Raw genomic sequence first — 18,067 nt, 5'->3', positions numbered from 1 at the left:
AGAGGGAGCTGCCTAGCTGGGCTGGGCCGGCCACACCTCCCCTCCCCCCGCGCCCCAGCTTACCTGCGTGCCTGCTGCTTGTTTCAGGCTTCTTGCGAACATCTGATTTGCGGGAAGCAGGGGAGCGGGAGGAGAAGGAGAGCGGAGCATTCAGGGGAGGAGGGGGAAGTGATCTGGGGCTGGGGCGGAGTGGACAGCTGCCGGAGCTTTTGTAAAATAAAGCCCTTATAGAACTGGTTGTCCCAGAACAACGGATTCTAAAAGAGCTTCTAAATTTTACAACCAGTTCCTGCGAACCGTGGGAACCGGCTCCCGCTCACCACTGCCTTTGTTTATCCTTACTTATCCTCCCGTTACTAATGGGGAAAACTATTACATTACTTTGCAAAATATGAAAGTCTTCCTTACTGTGTATATGAATTATAAAATGTGTGTTTTGCTGGGCCTTGCATATACTCTGCACAAGGGGATGCCAAATCTGTCTTCCAAGACTTTTTACATGACCTTGGAGTCATACTGAGACTGGACATAATTAACTTGATTTCTGGCCTATAACTGAGTTATGGAGTCTCTGAAGAATGTTGGTGAATGGGTCTAACTGGGTTATGTTGAGCTGGCAGGTTCTTATGTGGAAGGTTAATATTAGATATTGTGGTAGCTAGCCTGAACGATGAAGGTTTTCTGGTTGGTGTTGGCCAAGTTTGGGTTTAGCTGTGTATTATTACTAGGCTTTATAGGAGAAAGTTAGGAAAATCTTTACTCTGAAGAGTTCCCAGTCTCTCCCTAGTAAAACCATTGTAATCCTAGAAGCATGAGAAGCAGTTGCCCCGCTCCCCACCTTTACTCCTTTCTCTCTCCTGTCATTATGACTCATCCAGTCTTGCTATTCCCAGTTTTCAGGCAACCAACTGCAAAGATTCTCCAGCAGCAAATCCCAGGCTGGCCCACGTAGATAATTTTACACAAGGTGGAAAACTAGCAGCAAGAGGGTCAGGTGAAAGAGTATTCATATCATTCTGTGTGAGGTGCGAGGAGTTGAATCAGCATAATTTATCCTCCTTATTCCCCACTAGTAATGTCTATAGACAGTTACTCCTCCAGCACTACTCACTCCCAGGAGAAGCTAAAGTTCAGTGTAATCTACAGCACCAGCTGAAACTAGTTGCAGTTTACAGCCAAGAGTTCACACCAGGGATTGTGCAATTCAGAACTGTTTTTTTAGCTGCAGTTTCCCTCACTGCTGGGCAAGAGGAGCAGAGTCAGACAGTGCATGTGCCTAGAAGTTTATGGTTAAAAGTTCCCCCTCTGCCTCCGTACCCTAAAGAATGCTAGAGACATGCTGTTTAAGGAGAGAATCTGGCAAGAGGCACAGAAAGCTCCAGCCATGACTAAGAGCGGTATTATTAAGGAAATAGAGAAATATTTTGATGATGTTAAAGGAAAGGAATCTGAAGAGCTGCTGTTCTCCTACAAGGAGGTGCGGTACCCTATTGAATTGTGCAGTGCTGAGATCTTCCAAGCGCTGGACACCATAGAATTTAGACAAGGCAATGTGTTCCTAGTGACTTATCCTAAATGCGGTGAGTGTAGATTTTTTTGTGCAAAATGAAAAGTAAACATGATAGGTGTCAAATATGTGTGTGATCATACTGAAAATGTAGAAAAGCATGGAAGTTTAAATGCAACTTGCAGTAAATCCTCATTTGTCACAGGGAAGCAGTGTATCAGTAAGCTGTGTGTTTTCCTCTTCCATAATTTCAGAAACATGGGTTGAATCCAGCAGTGATTTAGCACCAAGACATAGATGTTGTTGACTGTATTAAGTTAAATGGAAAGAGTCATCCAGCGTTATACAAAGCTTAAAAAGACAGTTGTCAGGAAATTTAGCATATGTCAGTCTCTGTGCTTCTGCACGATTAAACCTTCATATATATTGTAAAGAGATGGGATCAACCTACAGAATTCAGATCCAGGCCAGAATCTGCCCCAGAGCTTTATTGTTAATAAAACACCAACCATGTGCTTAGAGCTGAACAAAGTTATCAAGACACATTAGCCCTGTGACAAGTCTAGAACAGGCACAGACTAGACAGTTCACACACACAGGATATTTAGGGTGAGATTTTCAAAGGTGATCAGTGTTAGCCTAAATCTGCTCCCATTGAAGTCCATAGGTGTAAAGTTAGACCAGTGCTGAGAAATGTTGAAAATCCTTCTGTAAGAAATGGCAAGAACTGGTGGCGGTGACAGAGGCTTGCAAGAGTCGTGTGTGTAAAGGCCCGGTAGGACATGTGCTTTGAAGACGGATCTGAAGGAAGAAAAGAGTTTTCTAGATGCAGGAGAAGAAGTTTGTTCTAAGAAAACTGAAAGGTAATCTGATTGGGTAATGGGAAATCACCATTACAGCTATTTAGGAAATTTAACCAGAGTACCTAAATAATGAATACATTATACTGTTGCCTAAGCAGCATTGTAGGCATAGTTGAGAAAGTACTTAAATTATAACTCCCGTTATGAAAGAAACTAACCGTTAAGCTTAATTTTTTCCTGGCACAGCCATGGACTGAGCAACTACATAAGGAAGACAGTTCACAGGATTCCCAGGCTCAATAAATTAAAAACAAAAGCAACTCTCAGATTTCCAGTTTATTTACAGGCAGGGATGGCTCTAGGGATTTTGCTGCCCCAAGCATGGCAGGCAGGCTGCCTTCTGCGGCTTGCTTGCGGAGGGTCCGCTGGTCCCTCTGCTTTGGTGGACATCCCGCAGGCGCGGGGGGCATTAACGCTTCCTTTCTTCCCCTACGTAACATAAAAACAGTCCCAGCGCTCTCTGCTGTATTTTATTATTTTATTAATAATGCTTTAAAATGTAAACACTTGGTGTGTTATGTCATCTCCTCTCCAAATAATCCTATGGCCACCTAATCACCTGACGCTCCAGGCAAATTAGTAACAAAAATCTGTCACAACATGATTAAATTTTTTCCAGGATCAGGAGCATATGTAATTCTGCTAATGAATATGGCAAAATCTGTCTGTCTATCTAGAAGTGATAATTGCAAATCATGAGTAGTGACACCAGCTGGACTCTTACCTTTCTTTATGTGGTCTTATGATTAAAGCACAAGATTAGAATTAAAGAGTTAGGAGATCTTTAATCACAACTCTGCTATTGATGTATTGTCTGGCTTCAGGCAAGACATTTAACCTCTCTTCTTCATAGGTTCATAAATTATAAAGCCAGAAGGCACCATTGTGATCACCTAGTCTGACCTCCTGTGTAACACAGGCCATAGAACTTTCACAAAATAATTCCCAGAGCAGATCTTTTTGAAATACATCCAATCTTGATTTTAAAACTGTCAGTGATAGAGAATCCACCATGACCCTTCATAAATTGTCCCAATGGTTAATTACTCTCACCATTAAAAATTTACACCTTATTTTGAGTAACAAATGTCACTTCAATGACCTTACGAATGATAAGAAGAGACACTACAATTTAACAATTACTGCATATATATATATATATATAACAGTAACTCCTCAGTTAACGTCCTCCCACTTAATGTTGTTTCAAAGTTATGTTGCTGCTCAATTAGAGAACACGATAGCTTAAAGTTGTGTAATGCTCCCTTATAATGTTGTTTGGCTGCCTCTTCTGGGAACTGCTTGTAAGATTCTGTGGAAGAGCAGCAACTTTACAAGGGAGCATTGCACAAGTTCCTCTTCTCCACCTCTTCCCCCTCCCTCCCAGTGCTTCCCAGAACAGCTGGGAAGCACTGCATCTCTGCTCCTCCCCCTCCCTCCCAGAAAGGCCTAAGCACTGCCAAACAGCTGGACTTTTGGGGGTGGGGGCAGCAAAGGAGCGGGGATGTGGTTGCTCTGGAGAGGAGGTGGAGTGGAAGTGGGAAGAAGTGGGCTTGGAGTGGAGCGGGGACTGGAAGAGGTGGGCCTGGAGCATCCCCTGGCAAAGTTGGTGCCTGTTTTTCTCTGGGGAAGCTGCTGCTGCTGCTGCTGTGAAGGTGCTTCGTAGTATCCTTGCCTGCAGTAGGCTGTGCCTGTGTGAGGTAAGCCAGGGGCACTTCCCAACCAGTATATAATGCCTTTTATCTGCCCCCCAAAAATTTCCTTGGAACCTAATCCCCCACATTTACATTAAAGCTCATGGGAAAATTGGATTCATTTAACATCATTTCACTTAAAGTTGCATTTTACAAGAACATAACTACAACGTTAAGTGAGGAATTACTGATTTAGTTTTTCAGGGTAAATGTACAGATACTATAAATTGTCAGCATCTTTAAGTTAAGGATATTATGGTTCACTTTTGTCACTTGTTCTGCTTTAGAAAATAAAAATTGCACCTTCTCCACGTCTCTTTTCCACGCATCTCCATTATGATGATATTCCCAAGGCTGTCTTTGAGAAGAAGGTGAAGGTAAGTGAGCATTTTAATAATGGAGGACACTATCCACTTTCCAAGTGACTCCCAATTTTCTCTGGGAAGTTATTAGCTTTAAGGCTGCTTGGAAAACAAGAATTCTGTTTTTGCAAAAATGTCCAAGATTTTGTTCCGCAACCAAGAACTTATTTTTTTGTGAAAAACTTAAGAGGAAAAAGAGAGCAGACATTTGAACCAGAGTCAAAGTAGAGACTTGAACATGGGTCTCCCACAGCTCAGATAAGTGTTTAACCACTAGGCTATTGATTGATTTGTTTAATTATTTTTCTCTCTTGTATATATATTAATCAAAAATTCCAACCTCCAGATGTTGGAGCTACAATCAAAATAAATAAAATAGAATTTAATTTTTACCAATCACTGCAATTGATGTAGATTTACTGATCTATGTAATTGAAATAGAAAATTGTAAATTTACCGATCAATGTAATTGAAATAGAATTTAATTTTTACTGATCACTGTAATTCACACAAAGAGGTCAAATCTTAGATCCCAGCCTGGCAAGGTGATCTGTATGGGATAGCCCTTATTGCTCCATGGAGCCATCCTCTGAAGTCAATAAATTGTTCTTCTGTTCCCTACATTGCAGGACTGAGGCTTCGTTTTCCAAACTGCAGTTCCTGTAAGAGCTGATATGTTTTTTTTTTTAATGCAGGACCCTTGAGCTTAAAGGTTACCTTAAATACCCAGGACTGATGTGACTTTGTTGTTTTAAAAGATATTGGTGGTATTTCAAAATCCAAAAGTTGTAGCTGTATCCTATTACCACTTCTAAAACACAAATCCTGGGCTTCCAAATGTCAGCTCCTGGGATGAGTTCTTTCAGAAGTTCTGAGTGGAGAAGGTACAGTTGTTAGATCTTGGCATGTATAAACACTCTAGTACAAAGTTCTCAACTCTTCTTTGGTCTGTAGTCAAAAAAGGGAATCTGTGATAATCATGTTAAAATTAATCCCAAATAGATCCAAACTAATGATCTGGGTGGAGGACCTGGTGCTAAGGAGTTGAAGGTGCTTCTCCCTTGGCCAACCCTGGCAGAGTCCTCAGGAGTGGGAACATTGGTGTGGAGCCATTCGAATAATCAGGCTGATACTTTTAACTGGGATTCTGCTTCATCCCCAGCTTTACTCTGCCTCCAGAAGGCACCTCCTCCTTGTGATTTCACATCTTAATAACTAGATTCGTGAATCTCTCCCCCTTTGGTCTCAGCTCCCTTTTTCTCATTCTTTCATCTTCATCTTAGAGCAGGTGTATCTGTTTTAGGCTATGTCTATACTGTGAGTTGGGGTGTGATTCCCCTTCTCATGTACAGGTTCATATTCATGCTAGCTCTCATCAAGCTAGTGTGAGTATAAATAGCAGTATAGCTGTGGTAGCACAGGTAACAGCAGCAGCTAAGCTGTGAAGAGTTCATACTCAGCATGGCTTTATACTTAGTGCAGCTCAGCCATGGCTCCTCTGCCACACCTCATGCTACCATGGCTACACTGCTAGTTAGGCTCACACTAGCACAATGAGAGGTGGCACAAGTATACATGAGCAGGGGAATCAGACAGTGTAAACATAGCCCTAGAGACACTCAAAATAAGGGTTTGGAGTAAATTTTCAAAAGTACCTAAGTGACTAAGGCTCCTAACTCCCATTGTTTTTCAATCAGACTTACGCTTCTAAGGGCCAGATTTTAAAAAGTTTTAAAAAGGGTTTCTGGCACCGTAGGCAGAATTCGGGAGGCGGCATTTTGTGCGCTTCCCATGGAGAATTAGGGGGGCGGTTCCACTCCAGTCGCGCCATCGAAGAAGGACCCTCCGCCGAAATGCCGCAGGCGACAGCGGCAGTCACTGAGCTGCTCAATTGCCTGCCGCTGTTTTCCGTGGCATGTCGGCAGAAGGTCCTTCTTCAGTGGCGTGATGGGAGCAGAACTGGAAGCTCTTGTGCGCACTGTGGGAAGCGCACAAAATGCCAACCCCCGAATCCTGGCGCCCTAGGCAACCGCCTAGCATCGCCTAATGGAAGTGCTGGCCCTGAAAGCACTTAAAGATGAAAATAGATGCCTAGTGTGCTTCTCAAGAAGTGCCTAGGTGCCTAACTTCTACTGAAATTTAAACACTTTTGAAAATTGTACTAGACATATTTAGATGCCTAGATACATTTAAATATCTGATCCTAAACATTGTTACTTTTGGAAATGGGACTTAGGCTTCTAACTCTCTTAGGTGCACCCCAGAACTTAGACCTTTTATCTATTTACAGTTGTGCAGAGGTTGGAGCTACAATCAAAATAGATAAAACCCCTTTTCTAAACTGAAGAACTCCATTTTTTATTCTATCATCTGTTGCCAAATAGTTCCAATTTCAAAGAGAGTTCACCCTGTAGGGACAGGCATGAGTGGCAAATTTCCCGTCAGGTCAGGGAGCTTCATAGCAATCAGGCTCAAACAGACACAATGAAGACAACAATGAGAGCAACCCTGCATTTCAAATGATACTCTCCTGGGGAAGGAGGAGGGAAAAGAGTGAAAAAATGCATTGTGGATTCCATGTGTGTGTCTCAATTGCTTCCAGATCAAAGATGCTAAGTTTACAAATAAACAATGTTTTATAGGTAACTGCCAGCTCCTCAAATTCCACCTGGGATTTGTGAATCAGGCTGGGCTCTTTCCTTCTGTAGCATCACCACTAACAATAATTAAGGCTGAAGTTTGTCACAGAGGTCATGGATTCCGTGACTTTCCTTGACTTTTGCAGCAGCCGGTGCACCTGGCTCAGGGGCAGCTTAGTCAGCTCCTGCACCAGTCTCACTGGCTGCTACTGGGGCAGTCTCAGGCCACCGCCCCTGCCTCCCCCAGTAGAAGAATTTGGCTGTGGGAGGGGGCAGGTGGTTGGGGCACAGGATGGGGTGAGGCAGGCTCTGAGCGGCACTTACCTGGGGGTCTCCCCAGAAATGGCGACATCCCCCCTGCTCAGCTCCTAGACAGAGGCGTGGCTAGGCAGCTCTGCGTGCTGCCTCTGCCTGCAGGCACTGTCCCTGCTGTGGTTAGACAATACAGGTACTCTCTGAAGATACATACACTCTTGTTTTAGTATTTTAATTTGTTGTATACTTGCCATGTAGAGTCTTGATGTATGGATTTATTCTGAAAAATATTTGCAAGGAGAAAGTGAAAAGTCAAGTCTGGAGTGCATGATTTCTAACAATCCATTTCATAAATGAAGTACAAAGAGGCAGTTGAAGGATTAAAAAAATCTAAGGTCTCCAGGACTCTATATTGAAGTTAGCCTGTACCTTTCATCTCAGGGGTAATTTAAATATACTTTAAATTATTTTCTTTTTAAATCTATCACCTGTATTTCATTTCAGTCATGTGGAGTTCATATTTTGACCATGCTCTTTCCTGGAACAAACACATGGATGAAGAGAATATCATGATCATCACATATGAAGAAATGAAAGAGGTGAATTTTTGTAGAAATGAGACATGGGAAAAACCTGTTTGTATACAGAATTGTTCCCTTCAGTACATTTGCAAATATCTTGTCCAGTCCAATTTTCACTTTGTGCCAGGCAAAACCTTATTGTGCATTTCAAAGACTAGGAGAAGGCAGGCATATGAAATAGCAGTCCTTTTTTCCCACTGGCTACTAGCTCTTCTCTCTGCAGCCCACCTTCATTTTCCAGCAAGAAAGCCCTGATCCTCCTTAGACATGTGCATGTGAGTAGTTCCATTTGCTTCAATGACACTATTCACATGCTGAAAGTGAAGCATGTGCAAGTTTGTGGGATGAGGACCTTAAATTTTGGGGGACAGGTAATACCCATGTTTGTACAGAACAATACTAATTGATGCTGCTTGATAAATGTAATCAGTAGAAATAAATACTAAAAAAGAGAGAAATGCAAAAGACTGAGTATTCTCTTAACAGATTTCCATTTGGCAAAGGGAGGCAGATACCAAAATCTTATCAAAAGTAACCACCCATTCCTGCAACCTCTTGCTGCTGAACTTATGCATTTCTAATGTTCTGCTCTGTGTATGGATGAGGATAAAATCTACTACATTAATTTGACAAAAGAGAATAGGAAAATGTAGGGCATATTTTCTTTGACTCATACATAACTCCAGCAAATTTTTGTTTTTCAGAACTCACCTGGAGGAGTGAAACAAATAGCAAAATTTTTGGGATTCTCTCTGCCTGAGGAGAAGATTCAGTCTATTGCAGAGAATGCCACATTCAAATCAATGAGCAACAAATCCCAAGAAACACATGGCATACTTGCTCCCATGCTTTTCAGAAAAGGTACGTTTATACAGAGTGATAATAGTCATTTCAAGGCTTAGAACAGCTGTCCAAATTGGTCATGAGGACCAATTAACATTTAAAAGCATATGCCTCTTGTGGCTTCTGTGATTAATGTATTTAATTCATAGCTGATGATCAATTTTTATCTTTAGAAAATGAACATCCATAAGCAGCTGATCAACCGGGCACTTGCTGTTCTGTCAAAATATTAGCTCTCTCTTTTCAAGGGTGTTTACACATATACCTATAAAACTTACTGCAAGGCTTTTTCTTTAACCTTTAACTGGAATTACCCAATCCACATTCATACAAGATTCAAGCCTTTCGTGGGTTTGAAATTTGGCAATACGTTCAGTCATTCCAGCTGTTTGTGTCAGCATTTCAATGATATGTTCCTGACCTGTGATATTATAATTTCTTTCATTGTTCTTTCACAGGTGATATTGGAGATTGGAAGAACCTCTTCACTGAAGCTCAGAGCCAGGAAATGGATGTCAAATTTAAAGAGTGTTTAGCTGGAACTAAACTGGGAGCAAAGCTAAAATATGATAAATACTGCAAATACTAAATCTTAACTTCATTCTGATGTTACATCATCACCTAAAAGCAGCAAAGAATCCTGTGGCACCTTATAGACTAACAGACGTTTTGGAGCATGAGCTTTCGTGGGTGAATACCCACTTCTTCAGATGCATGTGGTGGAAATATCCAGGGGCAGGTATATATATGCTAGCAAGCAAGCTAGAGATAACGAGGTCAGTTCAATCAGGGAGGATGAGGCCCTGTTCTAGCAGTTGAGGTGTGAAAACCGAGAGAGGAGAAACTGGTTCTGTAGTTGGCAAGCCATTCACAGTCTTTGTTCAATCCTGAGCTGATGGTGTCCAATTTGCAGATGAACTGAAGCTCAGCAGTTTCTCTTTGAAATCTGGTCCTGAAGTTTTTTTGCTGCAGGATGGCCACCTTAAGGTCTGCTATAGTGTGGCCAGGGAGTTGAAGTGCTCTCCTACAGGTTTTTGTATATTGCCATTCCTAATGTCTGATTTGTGTCCATTTATCCTTTTCCGTAGAGACTGTCCAGTTTGGCCAATGTTCATAGCAGAGGGGCATTGCTGGCATATGATGGCGTATATTACATTGGTGGATGTGCAGGTGAATGAACCAGTGATGGTGTGGCTGATCTGATTAGGTCCTGTGATGGTGTCGCTGGTGTAGATATGTGGGCAGAGTTGGCATCGAGGTTTGTTGCATGGATTGGTTCCTGAGCTAGAGTTATTATGGTGCGGTGTGCAGTTACTGGTGAGAATATGTTTCAGGTTGGCAGGTTGTCTGTGAGCAAGGACTGGCCTGCCACCCAAGGCCTGTGAAAGTGTGGGATCATTGTCCAGGATGGGTTGTAGATCCTTGATGATGCGTTGGAGGGGTTTTAGCTGGGGGCTGTATGTGATGGCCAGTGGAGTCCTGTTGGTTTCTTTCTTGGGTTTGTCTTGCAGTAGGAGGCTTCTGGGTACACAGCTGGCTCTGTTGATCTGTATCCTTATTTCCTCATGCGGGTATTGTAGTTTTGAGAATGCTTGGTGGAGATTTTGTAGGTGTTGGTCTCTGTCTGAGGGGTTAGAGCAGATGCGGTTGTACTTCAATGTTTGGCTGTAGACAATGGATCATGTGATGTGTCCGGGATGGAAGCTGGAGGCATGAAGGTAGGCATAGCGGTCGGTAGGTTTTCGATATAGGGTGGTGTTAATGTGACCATCACTTATTTGCACCGTGGTGTCAAGAAAGTGGACCTCCCGTGTAGATTGGTCCAGGCTGAGGTTGATGGTGGGGTGGAAGCTGTTGAAATCATGGTGGAATTTTTCCAGAGTCTCCTTCCCATGGGTCCAGATGATGAAGATGTCATCAATGTAGCATAGGTAGAGAAGGGGCGTGAGTGGACGAGAGCTGAGGAAGCGTTGTTCCAGGTCGGCCATAAAGATATTGGCATATTGTGGGGCCATGCGGATGCCCATAGCAGTGCCACTGATCTGGAGATATATATTGTCATCAAATTTGAAATAGTTGTGTGTAAGTATAAAGGCACAGAGCTCAGCAGCCAGTTGTGCTGTGGCATCATCAGGGATACTGTTCCTGACAGCTTGTATTCCATCTGTGTGTGGGATGTTTGTGTAGAGAGCCTCTACATCCATGGTGGCTAGGATGGTGTTTTCTGGGAGATGACCAATGCATTGTAGTTTCCTCAGGAAATCAGTGGTGTCACGGAGATAGCTGGGAGTGTTGGTGGCATAGGGTCTGAGTAGAGAGTCCATATATCCAGACAGTCCTTCAGTGAGAGTGCCAGTGCCCGAGATGATGGGGCATCCAGGATTTCCGGGTTTGTGGATCTTGGGTAGTAGATAGAATAACCCTGGTCGGGGCTCTAGGGGTATGTTGATTTCTTCTGGTGTTAGTGTAGGGAGTGTCCTGAGTAGATGCTGTAGTTTCTTAGTGTATTCCTCAGTGGGATCTGAGGGAAGTGGCCTGTAGAATTTGGTATAGGAGAGTTGTCTGGTGGCCTCCTTTTGGTAGTCAGACCTGTTCATGATGACAACGGCACCTCCTTTGTCAGCCTCTTTGATGATAATGTCAGGGTGGTTTCTGAGGCTGTGGATGGCATTGCGTTCTGCACGACTTAGGTTGTGAGGCAAGCGATGTTGTTGTTCCACGATTTCTGCCTGTGCACGCCGACGGAAGCATTCAATGTATAGGTCCAGACTGTCATTTCGACCCTCAGGAGGAGTCCATGTGGAGTTCTTCTTCTTGTGCTGTTGGTGGGAGGGCACCTGTGTATCAGTGCACTGTTCAGTGTTGTCCTGGAAGTATTGTTTGAGTCGGAGATGGCGAAAGTAGGCTTCCAGATCGCCACAGAACTGTATCGTGTTGGTGGGGGTGGCAGGGCAGAAAGAGAGTCCCAGAGATAGGACAGACTTTTCTTCTGGGCTGAGTGTGTAGTTGGATAGATTGACGATATTGCTGGGTGGGTTAGGGGTACCACGGTTGTGGCCCCATGTGGCAGGTAGGAGTTTAGACAGCTTACAGTCCTTTTTCCTTTGTAGAGAGGTGAAGTGAGTAATGTAGATCTCCTGTTTTATTCTAGTGAAGTCCGTTTGTATAGAAGTTTGGTTATTAATGAGAGTCTCCAGGTTGGAGAGCTCTTTTTTGATGTTTTCCTGTTTGCTGTATAGGATGCTGATCAGGTGGTTCCTCAGTTTTTTTGATAGAGTATGGCATAATCTCTCACTGTGGTCTGTGTAGTATGTAGATAGCAGTGGATTTTTTACCTTTAGTCCATCTGGTATGATGTCCATCTGTTTGCATTTGGAAAGGAAGATGATATCTGTCTGTATTTGTGCAATTTTCTTCATTTGACACCATCAGCTCAGGATTGAACAAAGACTGTGAATAGCTTGCCAACTACAGAACCAGTTTCTCCTCTCTCGGTTTTCACACCTCAACTGCTATAACAGGGCCTCATCCTCCCTGATTAAACTGACCTCGTTATCTCTAGCTTGCTTGCTAGCATATATATACCTGCCCCTGGATATTTCCACCACATGCATCTGAAGAAGTGGGTATTTACCCACGAAAGCTCATGCTCCAAAACGTCTGTTAGTCTATAAGGTGCCACAGGATTCTTTGCTGCTTTTACAGATCCAGACTAACACGGCTACCCCTCTGACACTAATCATCACCTATTTCACTACCTTTCACATTTGAGAATTTAGATCTTCACACGTGGATTTGCAAAATAAAGAAATCGTGAGAACCTAGTAAATAATTGGCCAAATTCAGCTGTTGGGCCTATATAGATGTAACAGAAGAATTTGGCTGAACATGTAGAACATATGAATAGTATACCAAAGTTTCTGTGCCTATTTGAGATTTTATTTTTTCTTGATCTGCCATTAATTCAAATTGAGCTCTGCTCCAGAGCCAAACTTTCTGAAAGCTCAGGGTGTTAAACTCCCTGGGCTTTTTCTTTGGGCTCATCTATCAGCTTCAGTAGTTGATTTGGTCCTCTACACTCCTATGTTTTCTGCGGCCTTGTATGAAATTGCTTTAGAGTTCATTAATTTGTGCCGATGGCCAATTTTCATCCTGGCAAAAGGTTAAAGGAGAGTTCCTCCAGGTTCTGTACTAGGTCTAGTGTTGTTTAATATAAGTGTAACCCTTCTGCCCCTCTGAGTTGGCAGCAACAAGGGCCGGGTTCAGTATCCAGGGGTTCCGTTTCAATAACCCAATGCCAAACCAGCTCGAGCCCCCACCCAGTGACCTGGGAAAATCTTACACACACCCCTAGGCGCCTCAAAGAGGCAATGCTTCCCCTCTCGAAGCACAGAGTCTCGGTGTGGCAGAAAAGATTTAATACATGAGATAAACAACAAACACTAAATTGGGAAAAACACCTCAACTAGAGTTCATAGACCAAACCATGAGCAAAGACCCACCCCAGGAAATTGGGCTGTGTCCTCTTTCCTGGGCTCTTGAGTCCAGCAACCCCCAAATCACCCACAGTCCCAAAAGTCTCTGTCCTGGGTCAGTGCAGCCCCAAAGTTCGAGAGTCTATCTGCAGAGGTCTCCCCCCCGCCAGCCTGGTAGAAAGGGGCACCTTACGTGGTCCGGGGCCAACTGCCCTGCCTCTCCGTGGGCTCTGCTCCCGCCTTCTCCACAAACTGCTCCGCTTTACCAGCCGCTCCACTCTGCTCCTCCAGCCGTCCTCAGAAACTGCTCTGCTCCGCCAGCTGCTCTGCTCCACCAGGTGTCCTGTGAGCTGCTCCAGTTGTCCCTGCAAACTGCTCAGCTCTGCTCGCTCTGTGGGCCACTCCACCCGTCTCACAGCTACTCCGCTCTGCCAGCCGCTCCACTGCCACCAGCTGTCCCGTGATATCTGAAATAAGATATGTGTGCCTAGCCCCAGGTAAACTTATCAGTTCTGTTCCCTTTGTTATCTTGTTAAGTTTGTGCCCTTTTTATCTGTATAAATAAAGTAGCTTAAGCCTTACATGGGACTCACACATTATCTGGGTGTATTAGCAGAGTGCTTTGCTAATAAAACAGAGTGATCTGACAAACTGTGAGTCCTGAATCTGATTTTGACACCCTGATGGGCCGTGTGCCTGAGTTACACAAATATATTAGCAATGGACTGTCATCTCTGTGTGGTGGTGGTAGCAGTGATGTTTGTCGGTGAACCACTACCCTCTGCTGGACAGAAACAGAACTATCATGAGTGGCTACTCCTAGTTTCTCAAAGTTCTTAAACCAAGTGTGTATCAGAGAACTCTAAAATGTATAGCAATGGGACAAAGTTAACAGCATTCTTTCTGCTTCTTTTCCAGGTGAATGGAGGGCAGGAGCTGCTATACTTATCTATAATTGATCTAATGGTATTTTGGGGCCCTAAAATCCATGAATTAGCTTATTATACCACTCCAATGATACCTTGTAACATGTTTAGGGCTTTAATTTATAGTACCTGTAAGTTTGGTTTCATGTTTCCCTGCCTCAGATTAATAAATCAATAGGATCTCTAGGTCTTTACCTTAATTTACATTGTATTTGCATTTTTTTTTTGCTTTTAGTCAACCAAATAAACTTATAGAAACTGAAGTTACTTTTGCCTGTTTGCAAAGGGGCTGTACATATCAATGATGGAAATGTAAAAATCCTTATTTCTGTAGCCCAAGGTCCAGTCTGCTTTAACAGCAGATGTGTGAACTACAAACTGTGGAATGCTGGGAGAACTTCCTGATTCCCCCAGGATGTAGCCTCTGCCATTGGACCAGGAAATTTCAGCATTAGCTGAAGCTGGGAGCAGGCGGCAGGCAAGCAGAGAGGAAGCTGCTGGACTGTAATCCTGTTCTCTGTTTCTTTACAGGTAGGACCAAAAAGGGCTTAAGGAGCATCATAGAGGAGTTTAAATGACACAAAAGGAGAACATGGGCTTGTTTGTTTTGAGGTTTAGTTATTATGGAAGCAGGGCCGGCTTTAGGCCAATTCAACCAATTCCCCTGAATTGGGCCCCGCATCTAGGAGGGCCCTGCACCCAAGCCCCGCTGGTGCGCTGTACTGAGGCGGCCTGGCTTCCCCAGGGGGCAATTTAAAGGGCCTGGGGCTCCCAGCAGGGACTGGAGCCCCAGGCCCTTTAAATTGCCACCAGAGCCCCACTGCTGGAGCCCTGGGGTAGGGCTGCAGGGCTCTGGGGGCTATTTAAAAAGTCCGGGGCTCCAGTCGCTTCTACTGCCCTGGCCCTTTAAATAGTCACCAGAGCCTCACTGCTTCCCCAGGGCTCCCGCGCCGGGGCAGTGGAAGCAGGGGAGCCCCGGGCCCTTTAAATAGCCTTCAAGTCCTGGGCTGCTGCTGCTACCCCGGTGGGGCAGGGAGGAAGAGGGGGCACTCACCATACAGGGTGGACTGTAACCCCTGTACCCGCACCCCTGCCCGCAGCCAGCCTCTGCTGCAACCCCTTGCCTGCCCACAGCCCTGCACCCCCTGCCCTGCCTGCAGCCAGTCCCGCACTCCCTGCCCGCAGCCAGCCCATCTCCAACCAGCCCTACACCCCCTGCCGTGCCCGCACCAGCCCATCTCCAGCCAGCCCCTCCCACATATCCTGCCCTGCCCGCACCAGCCCTGCACCCCCTGCCCTGTCTCCAGCCAACCCCTGCTGCACCCCCACTGCCTGAAGCCAGCCAGTTCCGCACTTCTCTGTCTCCAGCTCTGCCAATCCTACCTCCAGCCAGCCCCTGCCCTGCCTCCAGCCAGCCCCATGTCCACTGGTGCCATGCAGTTCCAAGGGCAGTAACTCTGCACACCTGCTTCAATGAGGGGGGCAGGGAGCAGCTGGGACCCACACATGTGCACATCCTAGGGTGACAAGACAGCAAATGTAAAAAACTGGGTCAGGGTGGGGGGTAATAGGATCCTATATAAGAAAAAGACCCAAAAATTGGGACTGTCCCTATAAAATCGGGACATCTGGTCACCCTAGCGCACCCCCAGGGAGTGGCAGGCCCCACACATGTGAAACGGAGCTCATTTCTAGTTCAGGCCCATCTTTTTAAAAAAGAGCTTTAGATGGGGTTAACATACATCCGTATTTTCCCGGGCATGTCCAACTTTCTGGTTCTTAAATCGCCATCCAGGAGGAATTTTTAAAAATACGGATGTATGGTAACCCTGTTGGTACAAAACATACATACTGTGGCACATCCCTTAAATTAGAACTTTTTATAGGGAACTGGTTGCTAAGAAATGAAAGGCTTTTTTTATGTTTTTTTTTTTAAGTCATCCCTGCCGGGGCCCCGCTGAAAATGTTAGAATTGGGCCCTGCACTTCCTAAAGCTGGGCCTGATGGAAGTTAGAACATACTTGTAAGGGGGTTCTGTTATAAAAAATCCCCTCTGCCCTTCTAGCTGGAAGTTTCAGCACTGACTGAAGCTGGGAGCAGGAGGCAGGCAAGCAGAGAAGATGCTGCTCTCCTCTTCTCTGTTTCTTTAGTAAACCTAAAACTTTGTTCCTAGTGATTTGGCTGAGTGGGTCTGGTCTGAGATGCATACACGTTGACATACGACACAGAGCATACAGAGTAACCCCAAGCTCAAAGTTTCCCAAAGTTGTGTAAAAACCACTAGGTAGACTTACCCTATCTTGAACAACCTCACGCTGAGCCAGTGGACAGGAGAGGGGCTACATTTCCATAACCAAACTCCAATAATGTGATTATATGCATAGACCGTTCCTACCCATGTGGTAGAAATGTTGGAGTTTATTTAGAATAGGCAGGTTTAGTCTTAAGGGATCCATCCCCTAAACACACACTATAGATGGGAGGCATATTTCACACTCCTTTGAGAATCTGTTGCTCCGGCTGTTGTGCTTCTCCATTCTGAACACATCTCCTTGTTACTAGTTGTACTGGCTTTAGCCAATGTTCTCCTCTCTCATTCCTCAAGATAAGTATAGTCAAATTATGGCAACTCTAGTGTTTGATTAATTTCACTAATATTTGTCAAATAATTGTATTGATTAACACATTTTATAGACTCAACCAACTCATTGGATGGCCAAAAGCTACCCAGGAAAAATATTAGGCTGATGGAATTCATTAGATATAGTCATTGGCTAGAGTTAGGTGGCTCTCCACCTAGTGTGCTGGCTTTGGGGAATCACATTCTAAGCTGCCCATCTCTCCCCATTCATTACAGAGGAGCTAGGCAACCAACTCAGGCTTTGTGGATCCCAGGGTTGCTCCTGTGATTTTGTAAGAGCCTGGCTCCCTTTTGCGGAGCTGGGCCGTTTTTTTCTTTTCCTTATAATAGTGTCAGATTCTCAATCCATTGCAGGTTCAAGAAAACCAGTAATGTCTCTAATCTTGTTGTAGGTGGCTGTGTATTGACTCTTTGATGCTGTGCAGTTGAAACCCATAATTTATAGTGTCAGCATCCCCCCCCCCCGAAGAAAGGGGAACAGTGGAAGGGGCGAATGGACTTGCTTGGGTATCTGCACGTAGCAGGGCAACTTAGCCAGAAGGGCCCATGTCGCAGGATGTGTGGCCCCTTTCAGTGACAACGGGGCCAGCTCCCCCTATGCGGTAATTAACTGCTCCCTGCCTGAGCAGGCAGGGCAAATGGGGGCAGGGGTTAAGACGGCAACCACCCGGGCCTCAGAAGAAAAAGGCCTAAAAGAGCAGAGGCAGGAGCTGGGCCCGCAGAGGAGCGGAGTCGGGGCAGGTTCTGGTTCTGCAGGACGAGCAGGCGGCTGAACTGCAGCCCCCGAAGGGGGAACTGAGGCTCAGGCCTAGGGAGGGGGCGCGAGCGGAGCCCCGGGCTCTGCAGAGGCTCCCCGCCGAGCCCGAGCCCGAGCCCGCACCCGCGGGGAGATGCTGGGTTTGGGCTCCCCACTCCCCGCTGCAGGCGGCTCCTCCCGGGGCGGCTGCTTGCGAGGGGCAGCCCCAGCCCACCTCCCTGCTGTCCCCGGCCGCGCTCCCGGCACCCGCGGAGCAGGCGAGCCCAGCAGGCGGCGGCGCCTCCTTTCGGTTTCGATTCCGGAGCCGATCCGGGGGCGGAGCGCGGCGGCTGCTGCGGGCAGGGGGAAGCCGCTGCAAGGAAACGAAACCGGGGCCGAGCCAGCTGACTGCGGAGCCGGAGCAGGAAGCTGCTGTCCCGCCGGGAGCCGTCCCGTCCCCAGCCAGGCGGTGAGTGCGGGGCCGCTGCGTGGGTGTGCGGGCGAGCCGAGCCGAGCCGGGCCGGGCCGAGCCGGGTTGGGTTGGG

General features: G+C 45.7%; 1 protein-coding gene and 1 pseudogene across 5 annotated transcripts in view; both read left to right on the top strand.

Moving 5' to 3' along the window:
- Nucleotides 1–1,384: 1,384 nt before the first annotated feature.
- Nucleotides 1,385–9,333, top strand: LOC115649414 (annotated as a pseudogene).
- An 8,571-nt stretch (nucleotides 9,334–17,904) lies between these two features.
- EIF2AK2 (eukaryotic translation initiation factor 2 alpha kinase 2) overlaps nucleotides 17,905–18,067 on the top strand; it is a 45,233-nt gene continuing 45,070 nt past the window's right edge. For all 5 annotated transcript variants that reach the window (XM_030557109.1, XM_030557110.1, XM_030557108.1 and 2 more), the window contains exon 1: nucleotides 17,905–17,991. The gene's annotated coding sequence lies outside the window, so the exon portion shown is untranslated. The remainder of the gene's footprint in view (nucleotides 17,992–18,067) is intronic.

Source organism: Gopherus evgoodei, chromosome 3, assembly GCF_007399415.2.
Source record: "Gopherus evgoodei ecotype Sinaloan lineage chromosome 3, rGopEvg1_v1.p, whole genome shotgun sequence".
In the NCBI taxonomy this organism is placed as follows: Eukaryota; Metazoa; Chordata; order Testudines; family Testudinidae; genus Gopherus; species Gopherus evgoodei.
The sequence above is the reverse complement of the archived record's forward strand: the minus strand, read 5'-3'. Positions and strand labels throughout refer to the sequence as shown.